At 35.0% G+C, this 11,632-nt stretch overlaps 1 pseudogene; it reads left to right on the top strand.

Annotated features, from left to right (window-relative positions):
- LOC105295061 overlaps positions 1-7,498 on the top strand; it is a 14,458-nt pseudogene extending 6,960 nt beyond the window's left edge.
- Positions 7,499-11,632: the final 4,134 nt, after the last annotated feature.

The raw sequence follows: 11,632 nt of genomic DNA, 5'->3' as shown, positions 1-11,632 counted from the left end.
TATGTATATACATACATATATTCAATACATACATACATGCATTATGTATAATATGTATGCATGTATGTATGTATTGAACGTATGTATGTATATACATATGTATATATGCTTGAGATAAATCAAGACAAAGAAACCCAATAATTTGAAAAGTGAAAGCTTTATATATAGAAAATTAGTGACTATAACAGCGGATTAGAGCAATGAGAGATTGGCTAATAAGAAGTAGGAACAAATCTAAAGAATACAGGAATATCAGATAATAGGGAGTAGACATTATCTCTAGGAAGAGGCCCCTCCTCTTGCTATAGAGGGCACAGTCATAGCTCACTGGTAACAGAAAAGTCTCTGTGGTGCCATGTCCACAGGACTAGCTGGAAATCTGCCCTCTGGAACACACAGGAAATTAGCCCTCTCCATACTGGGAAAAGTGTTCACAAGGAGATGACTCACCAGAAGCACATAACAACAAACCCTCCTGAAGGAGTTGACTAGGGAAGCTTCTGGAATCTGAGTATCTCTGGCTGCTATGCACTGCAAGAGCTGGGCACTGGAGATGCTGCTGGAGCCTGAGGCTGGAGAATCTCATCATGCTGTAAATAGTCTGGTGCTGGAAAAGTCAAAAACTACAGGATCTTCCTAGTGAACACACCCAATCCGAAAGAAAACCCTTTCTACCTTCAGTGTCTCTCCATTGCCCTCTACTGACAAAGATAAACATTGTACGGCTGGCAATCGAAAAAAATTGAAAGGGCCCAAATTCATTTTCACAGACCGGGCAAAAAGGGTGAATTTGGAGTTGAGAGGCAACAAATTGATAATTAGTACAGTCTTCTTGATATTGTTTTAAAATATCACATTTTGTTGCCATCATAGCGGAATGAAAAGATGGTTTTCTGTTGTTTTAATTAAAATAAAATAATGGTGAGAAAGATTTCCACTTTATGTTAGTCCTGAGGCAGGTTATTTTATAAAATAATAAAAATGAAAACTTATGCAAATTGAATTTAAGGAAACAGGTTTCTTCTTAACTATTATCCACAGAATCTTTGACTTTGGATCCATTAACTACACTGAACCATAAATCATTTATGTAAAAAGATAATCATTTCTTCTTAGTTTGTAGGGAGATTTAAATTAAAATGCCTTTGTAAAGTTCATACCTAATCCCTAACACATAATATTTCCTTTCCTAAGTGGATCATAATAATATTTATATTGTGTTTATAAGTATAAGATGAGAGGCCTAGTATTCTGGTTAATTTCTCAAGGACTTTTTAAATCTACTTGTGCTATTTGTTATTCAGAGAACTCAAAATATATTTTATACCAAATTTGTCTTCTGGCCAAAAATAGATTAATTTAGATTGGATTAGTTTAGACTTCCTTCGTTCCTTTGTTGATGAAAGAATCAGAGATATTTTGGGATCATGGATACATCAGGTCAGCCAAATCTGTTAGGTGACTGGCAGGGTTTAGCATATCAATAGGCCCATGTGCTCAGTGACTACACCTCTGAGATTGATATGTTGTTCCTTGCACCTTTCTCGTAATTGACATAAAACATGTCTGTGATACCACTTTGTTCCCTAAAGTCATGTCACAACCACATCAACATTTGGTGACTTATGCTGCTTGGGAACTATTCCAGAACAGAGTAAATTAAAATGTTTGCAATTAATGAAAAGGGATGTGCTATAATTTACATATAGGTTGAGTTAGATAACCCTGATTTGGAGAAATGAATTGAGCTAAACATGTGACTTTAGAAAATTCACTTACATTCTCTGAGTTTTCTCATCTATAAAATAATAATAATAATAATACTTTGTGGTGTCATGATACATACATAAAATAACTTATGTGAAGCATTTATAGATTGCCATCAGATGGTGATAGCTCAATGAATGGAATTTACATGCATTCTTTCTCATCCTAGTTTTTAAATGCTTAAAATCTTTCTCTTTCTGTGTCTGCTGCCTCCATTCTGTCTCTATCTCTACATATATGTGTGTGTATAATCTATAGATATAACTACATATTATATATAATAATAATTATATATGTTTATACAGTTGACCCTTTAACAACATGAAACTGAACTGTGCAGGTCCACAGCATTTTTTCCGATAAATACTGTAAATGTATTTTCTCTTCTTTATAATTTTCTTAACAATTTCTTTTCTCTCACTTTATTGTAAGAATACAGTATATAATACATACAACATAGAAAATTTGGGTTAATTAACTGTTTTTATTATTGGTAAGATTTTTTTGTCATCAGTAGATTATTAGTAGTTAAGTTTTAGGAGTCAAAATTATACACGGATTTGACTACTCAACTTGAGAGTCAAAATTATACACGGATTTGACTACTCAACTTGGAGGTGGGGGTTGGCTCCCTGAATTCTATGTTGTTCAAAGGTCAACTGTATATATAATCTTATATAAACTGCCCGCTTCCTACCTGTTTTTACCTTATTTCATTCAACACTTCCAGGTTACTCATTTTCTTCAGTTACCACACCGACCTTCTATTTATTCACATATAAAGTTCATCCTCTCCTCCAGGCCTTTGCTCTTCTTGTTTCATCTTCCTGAAATGCTCATCCACCAGGTAGTTCCATGGCTGGCCCCATTTTTATTATTCCAATTTACATTCAAAAGTTGACTCTTCAAAAAGATCTCCTCTGACAATTCTACTTTACTTAACTCTTGCTTATATGAGTCATGCCGTATTCAATCACTTTTCTTCAAAGCAGTTACCATTATCTGTAATTATGTCATTCATATATTTGTTCATTGTTAAAAATATCTCTTTCACTAAAACACAAAGTTCCACTTATTGTTGTATTTACAAAGTAGAAGAATATGTGGCATAAAATAGATGACTGTTAAAAATATCTCAGGTGAATGGACGATTAAGACTTTTTTGAAATCTTGTAGAATTTTATGCATCCCTGCTTAAAGAAAAAGTCAATTTGGACAGCTATTGGAACATTCGTGGAGGGTTATGAATTTATGGGAAAGATGAGACATATTTACCCATGGAAAGACAAGACATATTTACCCATTGAAAGTTCTCAAATTAAATAACTGAAGATGCAAAATATCATCAGAGGTTAAGCTGCCACTTCTTTATTTGTTGTCTATTGCTAGCTAGCAAGCCTTCTCCAAAGTTAATGATTTTAAACAATCAATAAGGTATTATTTTTCAGGAATCTGTGAGTTGGCTGGGCTCTAATACATGATCTTATTGTACATATTACATATGAATACAAATAAAGCTATCATCTTCATGGAGACTAGCCAGATTTTTTTTCATATGGCAGCTCACAGTGTTTTAATAGAGCAAACTTTACAATATGTTTGCTGATATCTCATGGGTCAAACAGCTCACGTGACTGACCAAGTACTATATCCACAAAGATATGGACATTAGGAAGTGTGACTAACACATGGCGGGAGAAAATGCAACCTATTCCACTGTAGTTTTCTTTGGCCTCAGACAATCTAACATGGAGTATGGCTACTATTGCAAAGTAGGGGCTCAGTGGGTCTGGAACGTTAAATTCTTTGTAAGCCACTGCCTTTTTATTTTCAGGGTTATGTCACCACTCCAGGAAAGTTTACACTGTATAATCTATGTGTTTCTATTTAAGGGAACCATTTAAATATTAGGCTCTCTTAGTTCATGAAAGAAACATACCATTAGTAAGACTGTATCCTCAGAGTGTCAGGAATAAAGGAGTAGAAATAAGATTCAATGATCTAGTGCCTTTAGATAAGAACTCTGTCTCTAGTTTTCCAACACCTAGAAAACCTATTGTCCACATTTATTTTCCATACAGTTATAGCAAGTATATGGACTACACTGAAGATAAAATTTATATTGTTGCAATTTGTCGTTTCCCATGATTAAAACGAATATTCATCTGCATAATGATAAATGGAATATCAAAGGTAATGAAAGTATTTTTTTTTCAAGTTAAGATCTCTTATAGATCAATTCATTAACAGGTTGAGTGTCTAGTATACGCATCAAGCATAATAAATAAAAGCCGGTCTCAGGAACTTTTTAGTCTAGTTTCTTGGCTATAAGTGAGTATGTTGAGAAATTGTTTCAACGTAGGAAAAGAGAACACCCAGGTCTCTCTATAAACTGTGCCAGGAGGGCAGATTTATTGAAAGAGGTAGTCTTTAAACAATATTATCAATCAGTATTATTATTCTCCTTTAGTAGCTTTCATGCCTCCCTCTATTTAGTGAAACTATTCCCTGAAAACCTAACAGTTCACTCCATTTTTCCAAATACAATGATCTTCCAATTTCTAATCTCTTTGACATGTTTGTTGCATTTGACTGTTAATACCATTCATCTTTAAAATAAGGTTTTATTACCTTTTTTTAAGAGTGTATACTTCTGTTTTTTCTTCCTTTCTGACCAATACTCTTTTTTTCTCTTATATCTTCCAGCTAAGTATACCCAAGATCAATCCTTATTCCTTTCTCCTTTATCTTTACTCTTATTTCTTCGTTATAACCTGGCTTATTATTGGTAATTATTGGCATCCTATGACATATAATCACAGTTCCTGTAATCTCACTTGGAGCAAGCACTTAAGACCCTGAGTTTTTGGACACTAGGGCAATTTCTTGCATATTGTTTTGTTGTTGTTGTTGTTGTTGTTTGTTTGTTTGTTTTCAGAAGAAAAGCACTTAAGAATTTACTTAGGAGATATTTTAGAGGTTTAGGGGTTTTAGATCAATTCCCTCTTAGCCAACAATTCCTGTAGCCATAATCTCTCTGTATTCCTGATTTTCTTATCTGCCAACTAGCCTCTACTAGGCTCCAAATACTTAATACATAATAAGCATTCAATACATGTTGTATGAATTAGTGAGCTTTATTTCCTTCCATGTTGCTGTCCCACTTGAGAGGTGACAATGAGACCCTAGTACTTACTGACACTCAGGACTTTAAAATTACTCTAGCATATAGTCTCAAAATGCTTACTTTTCTTATCAGTCTCAATATAGTCCCTCTACTAATCTGTCTGTTCTCTTTTTCTACAATTGATAGATCATATTCTCATTGAAAGAGGTATTATGCTTGATGCATATACTAGACACTCAACCTGTTAATGAATTGATCAATTTTACACATATAACTTGTGCCACCTCCACTAGCTTTTTTTCCCCATGTTATTCCTTACAAGGATAAAAACAATCACTAACCTTTATTGAGTGTTTACCATTTGCCAGTCATTGTGCTAAGAGACTTAATGTCTCAGCACCTTTAATCCTTGAAACAACTTTACGAGGTATTTTATTTTTTCTGCTTTATTGACCAGGAAATTGAGACAAAAGAGGTTTGATGATCAGTCCAAGTCTTCCCAGGATGTACGTAGTAGAGCCAGTGTGACCTTATGCAGGAGCATCTTGAACAACTTTACTCTTCACTGTACTATTAGCCTTTAAAGATCAACCCAAAGCCCACCTTTCCTTTGAACTTTTTAGTCCACATAAGTGTGGTCTCTTTTTCATTTTCTTTCCCAGTGTCAAGGGGCTCTATGTATCTCATAGCCTAAAAATAATCACCTACTTTCTGGGCTGTTAATACAATTCCAGGAAAGTTGAGTCTTGATTCCCACATTGTTTATTGTGAGCAAAACTATGTCTGTAAGAATCATCTTAAATTTATATTAAGATAGAGAGAGAGAGAAAGAGAGAGGGAGAAAATCCCTATTCTGTTTGACCATAATATACCTATTGATTGTTAGTACTATTTCTCAAGATTAGTAATGCCAAAAAGTTAATATAAGGTTAGAAAGAGACTTTCTGTCACTAGGTCCCAATTTAGATGATTTCTTCATAGAGTTTCCATTGTTTATGTGACATACCATTGTGACTTTCAGTATTGTGCTCCCCTGTCAATGCTCTGCAGTGAACTATGACATTAAAATGTTGTGTAAATTTTGTCTTTCCTTTTCTTCCCTCTTTCTATCATTTGGTTGACTGACGTTGAGATTTATGAAATCTAATTTCATGTACTTTTTCCATACAGGCTTCCTTGAGCTGGCCTCTTGTTTGCTTTTGGCTGCTGTTTGGGACTCTTCCCCAGCTTCTCCCTCTTTCTGCTTGTGCCTTTCATTGCTAGATGCTCACTTTAGCATTGCTCTGACATCTCCTCATGCAGTACTCAGGGACTTTGCTGGAAAAGCGAGATACCTTATGTGACAATCAAATCTCCCACAGATTTTTAAATGAATGTAGGCAGGAGCTATTGGTTAGCTCTGTAATTGTTATTATTTCAGGTGTCTATCTCTTAAACTACACCAGGAACCCCTTGAGAATAGGGAAAAAATGCTTTGTTTATTTAGCTGGACTCTCTATACCTAGTCCATAATATATATTTAATATATGCATAATGGTACAAAAAATGTAGGCTAAAAATAATTATGTCGTGTTAGTACAAGAACAAGTATTTCCACTTTAAAAGTAATAAAAAAGCATACCTTTTCTAAACCTTTGATTAGGTTAAACTCTTTGATCAGACTAGCTTTGAGTTTCCTTGTGTTGGAAGTTTTGGAGCCTGAGAAAGCCTATTTTCCACATAAAATATATAAATATTTTACAGTTAGCCTAGAAGTATTACTAAAAGCCATAATTAAAGAATATTACAAAATAAGCCATTAAAATAATTCACAAAATACTCACTTAGGTAGTAACCATAGCATTGGAAAGATGGCAGGGGGAGAGAAAAGAAAAGTATTTCCTTGGTTCCAGAAAATCTCCTGAAAAAGAGAAAGGCTTATCAGGCCCTCAAAGCCTCCCAGGCAAAGCAGGCACTTTTGGAAAAGAAGAAGCAGAGGAAAGGAAAAGAGCTCAGTTTTAAGCCACTGGAATTGTTCCTACGCATGCCTGGGGAACTGCATGAAAAGGTATGGCCCAGAGGACTAGAAGTGAAACCTCCTGGTTTAGAAGTGCCCGGTGAACATTCCTCAGCCTTTGTTGTACACATCCACATGATTAAAGGGGTGATTTAATGGTGAAGAGGACCATTGCAAGATTCTCTTGAAGAAGATTTTCAGTCATGTTTTTGTCAAAGTGACCCCCCAAATCATAAAAATGCTCCACGTAGTGGAACCTTATGTGACCTGGTGATTTCTAAATCTGAAGTCTGTCGAGTAATTCATCTTGAAACGTAGACAAGCCAAGGTCAAGAATAAAATTATCCCTTTGACAGACAATACAGCGATTGAAGAGCAGCTGGAGAAGTTTGGTGTTATTTGCTTGGAAGACTTCATTCATGAAATTTGCCTTCCTGGGGAAAAATTTTCAGGTGATTTCAAGGTTCTTGTGTCCTTTTCATCTGTCAGCGGCCTGTAACACTACTAATAAGAGAAGGGGCTTCCTCAAGGAGGTGGGCTTACCTGGCTATCGAGGCGAATGCATCAATCAGCACCTCCAGCAGCCAAACTACACCCGGATCGTCTGAAAGCACAATGCATTGGAAGTATGTGTTTTTGTATTTGGGAATTATTATCCAGTATCTTCAAAGATTATTTTTCTGCTATATCTTCAGAAATTGAAAGGGAAAGGTCAGGGAAAAGATAGAGATGTTCCTGGCAGGCACTTCTCACTACAGCTCAGTTCCAAAGGAAATGTCTCAGTGTTTTCCATGTTGCACAGCTATCACCTCTGAAGTAAGCAAAGGACTCATGCCACGGAGGAAGGGTCCTGCTTAGTTGCATCTATCCAGGGGATTAATGTTGGTGAATAGATACCCAGGCATGAAAGTTCGTGGTGGGACAGGCTCAGGGGCATATTTGAACCTGGGGATTCTTAAGGTCTTGTTTTGGAAAGAACTTTTAATACAGTTAGAAAACCACAAAAACAAAAAACAAAAACTACTCATTTAAACCTGTGCAAAGTAAAAAAACAAAAAACAAACAAAAAACAAACAAAAAAAAAACAGGATTTAGCTCAAGAATGATTCTCATGTCCCTAAACTTTTCCCAAGACAAGAGGTAAAGAATATTGTTGAAGAGCATGGGTTTTTGGAGTCAGAAGTTGGCTTAAATCCTTCTCTCTTCTCTTAGTAACTATAAATTTGGCTGAGTTAAAGGACCTTCCTGTGTCCTTCTTTCTGCATAAGAAATATAGGAATAATAACATTCATCTGAGAGGCTGTTGTAAAGATCAAGTCAGATAATATATATAGAACATTGATCACAATTCCTGGCAAATAATAAGGACCTATCAATTGCTAGTTATTGTTAGAATTAATATTTTCTCTCAGAAAATCCAAAATAAACTAGTCTTTCTTAAGTCCAGACACTGGAGGTTGACTTACGATCCTGACATGCTTTATTTGAGCTCGTTTTCTTTCCAGTCCTCTTGTATAAGACATGTTCAAGGTCTATTAGCTGACTCTGTTATTAATAGTTAGGGCCTGTTCAGCATGCTTCTTCAGGAAGGAAACTGCATTTAGTTTTCATTTGTCTCTGTATACAAAATAATAGTTTGAATGTTTTCTTCAAACCAAAATGACTTTTTAATTTTTTTAGTGTATGTATATATGTGTGCATGTGTGTTTGTTGTTATTGTTATTTTATTTTGGTTGAGTAGACATTATTCTAAAAATGTTTTATTACAGTGGTAGATCTGATTTTATCTTTTTGGGGGGGCCATTTTATAATTTTTCTTTTCATCGTACCCTTTCCTTTCTCTTTCCATGAATAGTATCAAAACAACAAAACGAAAGCTCTTTGAAGCAAATAGATATCTTTATCTAGCCACATAGTGGTCTGCTCTAACATTGATATTGATGAATAGATACCCAAGCATGAATTTGAACTTGTGCAGATATTCACATGTCTACAACCTTAATATTATGGAAGTCATTTTAGACACAATTGAAGAAATGGAAGTATTCTTCTTTTTATGGAGGTCATGATTTACTTGAGGTGACAACATAGACAGGCAATTAACTCACTACATATCTGTGATAATTCTGTGTTATAGAGTAATTATGTTCATTAATATTCTTCTTTAGCATCATTTTGAGAGATGAATCTCTACACCCCCAGATGGTACTGTAGGTAGAAATACTTCCCTGATAACTCACATGCTCACTACATTTATATAAATGAATTCATGTGTTTATTCAGTAAATATTTATCAAACCTTTCTAGGGCTTGTCCCATGAGGACTTTTCTGCCACATCACATGTTACATTTATTTTATTACAACTTTTTTTTATAACTACTTTTCTCGGCTTCTTCTGAACAAAGGGATGTCTCCTACAGAATTGAACATTTTATCACTCGACTTGATGTTATCTTCTCTAAACATCCACCACACTTTTTTCAAGATCTAGGTTGGGTTTCCCATCTGTAAGGTATAGTATTTTCTTGCCTCCTTACACTCCATCGTAAATTCTACTTATGCATCTGTCTGCTTCACCAGACTTTAAAGTTGTTAAGAAGAGTTTCTGTGTCCTTATGATTATCGTATTCCCAATGCCTCGTACCAGACCCAGGGTGTAGTAAGCTTCCAAAAAAGGTCTGACAAATTATACTAGGTGATGCTTTTGTCTTCCAGAAAGCAGATTCTGAGTCAGACACTACCCTTTCTTTATACTAATAGATAACTTTTAAGGCCAGCATTCACCTCAACTATGTCTGAAGCCACCAGGAAGTTAAAAATCATGGAGTCTGACTGCATAAACTATATACATGTCTTTGAATTCTAAGTTCACTTTACCACTCTGAAGCTAATTTCTTGATTTTAGGCTGTGTTTTATTTTCTCACTTTATACTCCTGAATACGTATGTCCCTGTATGCTTTGATAACTTAAAGTGAAAATGACAGTGATAGTTGAGCTTTTTAAAGCTTTTACTAAAAATCTCTCTTTTTTGCTTACTTATTTTTTGGTCTTGTCAGCAATTCAAAATGAAAGCACATTTATTTTTTGTGGTGTTGTGTCTGAGAGACCTGTATACAACTCCCATGCTAACAATTGAATCGACATTTTATTTTAAGTTTACTTTTATGTCAATTTTGATGATATTCTCACATATCTTAAGTGATAAATAAAGAGCAAAAATATTGGATAATTTTGAATAATCTCTATCAGCTTAAAGTTTGCAAATGCTGACCTCCTTGAAGCTGGAAAAAAAAGTCACTTCATGTAGACATTTTGTCACTGTTGTTAAAAACTCCATCACCCCCCTCTTCTTTTTAATCACAGAGGTGCCAAAGAGACAAGCTTTTTAGGACAAAAAGAAAACTGGACTTGTTTTCTCTGGATTTTGGCTGTGACATTAACCGTTGCTTTGTTTTATTGTAATCAGATACACTGGCATGAAAGTTGAAGTAGATTCCAAGAAGTATATGCTAGGCTTTTTATTGGCATATCAAACAGGGAATCATTCAGGCCATACATTAGCAAGAGCCAAGTAATTAATAATAACACACGTGGAAGAAAATGAGTGTTTTGGTTGAGAAGGAGAATGAGAAGTCAGACAAAGGCCTGGGCTTCGTGTCCTTGCCCTTAGCAGCAGCAAAAATAATGTTATGAATAGCATTTAACTTGAATTTGCAGCAAACTGCTGCTTTTATCATAAACAATTGCCAGATGGTATACATTATCTTTCTTTTTTCTCCTTTCACAAAAGCGGCATTAATTGCAGAGCAGCCCAGGGCTCCACTCAGCTCATCAGTGTGATAACACTTCATGACCCTGATTAGCCGTCAGTCTACTCAATTAAAAAGATCATTTAGACATTCACCCAATCATTTGCCTATCGAGCCACCTGGGCCTCAACCAGGGGCTCCATTTTTAACATTCTCCTGCCCTCTCTCATCTTGCCTAGCTTTTTTACATATCTCCAAAAGACGTAATTGAATTAAATAAAGCGTCTCAGGGGCAGCTGCAACATCTGCTGTTTGTGGTATGTCAAGCCTTCAGCATTAAAAACAGTTACATATGCTCCAAATTAGCAGGTCGCAGAGATGAAACAGTCGATGATAGTGTTTTTGTGCCAGCGTGAGAAGCAGCTCACAGCTGTGTGCAATTTACAATTAAAGGCTTTATCAGAGCTCAATTGTACTAGTGAATCAAGTGGTGAGAGGTCAGTTAGTGAATTAGACCAATTAGAGCTTGTACAGTTAAATTATCTGTCTTATTACCTACTGATAAACAGCCTTGTCATATCTTTACTGGAATGATGAAGCTGAATGAATTTTATGAAGTGATAATACGTGTTCACTATAGTGGAACTTAGTGGTTTGTGAATTCAAAATCTATAGCAGTAAAACAGCTTTATATAACCTTTTTAAAGCAGCTATGAAATAGAAAACTTGGAATTGATTAAAACACTTCAATTAAGTTGGCTATATCTACTTGTAAATTCATCTTCAAGGACGAAGTTTAAAAAGCATTTTGCAGCGGAATGATATATGTATCCCCAAACTTTATTTTAAGTTAATATTATTTTTTTTTAATTTTAAGAATTAACTTCGATGTGAACAAAGGAGAGAACAAAACTGTGTCTGACTAATTTAATGACTGAGCATTTAAAAACAATCTATAAAGAGCAGATAGGGGTCATGTATGTAATGATTT

The sequence above is a fragment of the Pteropus vampyrus genome, unplaced genomic scaffold (genome assembly GCF_000151845.1).
Source record: "Pteropus vampyrus isolate Shadow unplaced genomic scaffold, Pvam_2.0 Scaffold4, whole genome shotgun sequence".
Taxonomy (NCBI): domain Eukaryota; kingdom Metazoa; phylum Chordata; class Mammalia; order Chiroptera; family Pteropodidae; genus Pteropus; species Pteropus vampyrus.
The sequence above is the reverse complement of the archived record's forward strand: the minus strand, read 5'-3'. Positions and strand labels throughout refer to the sequence as shown.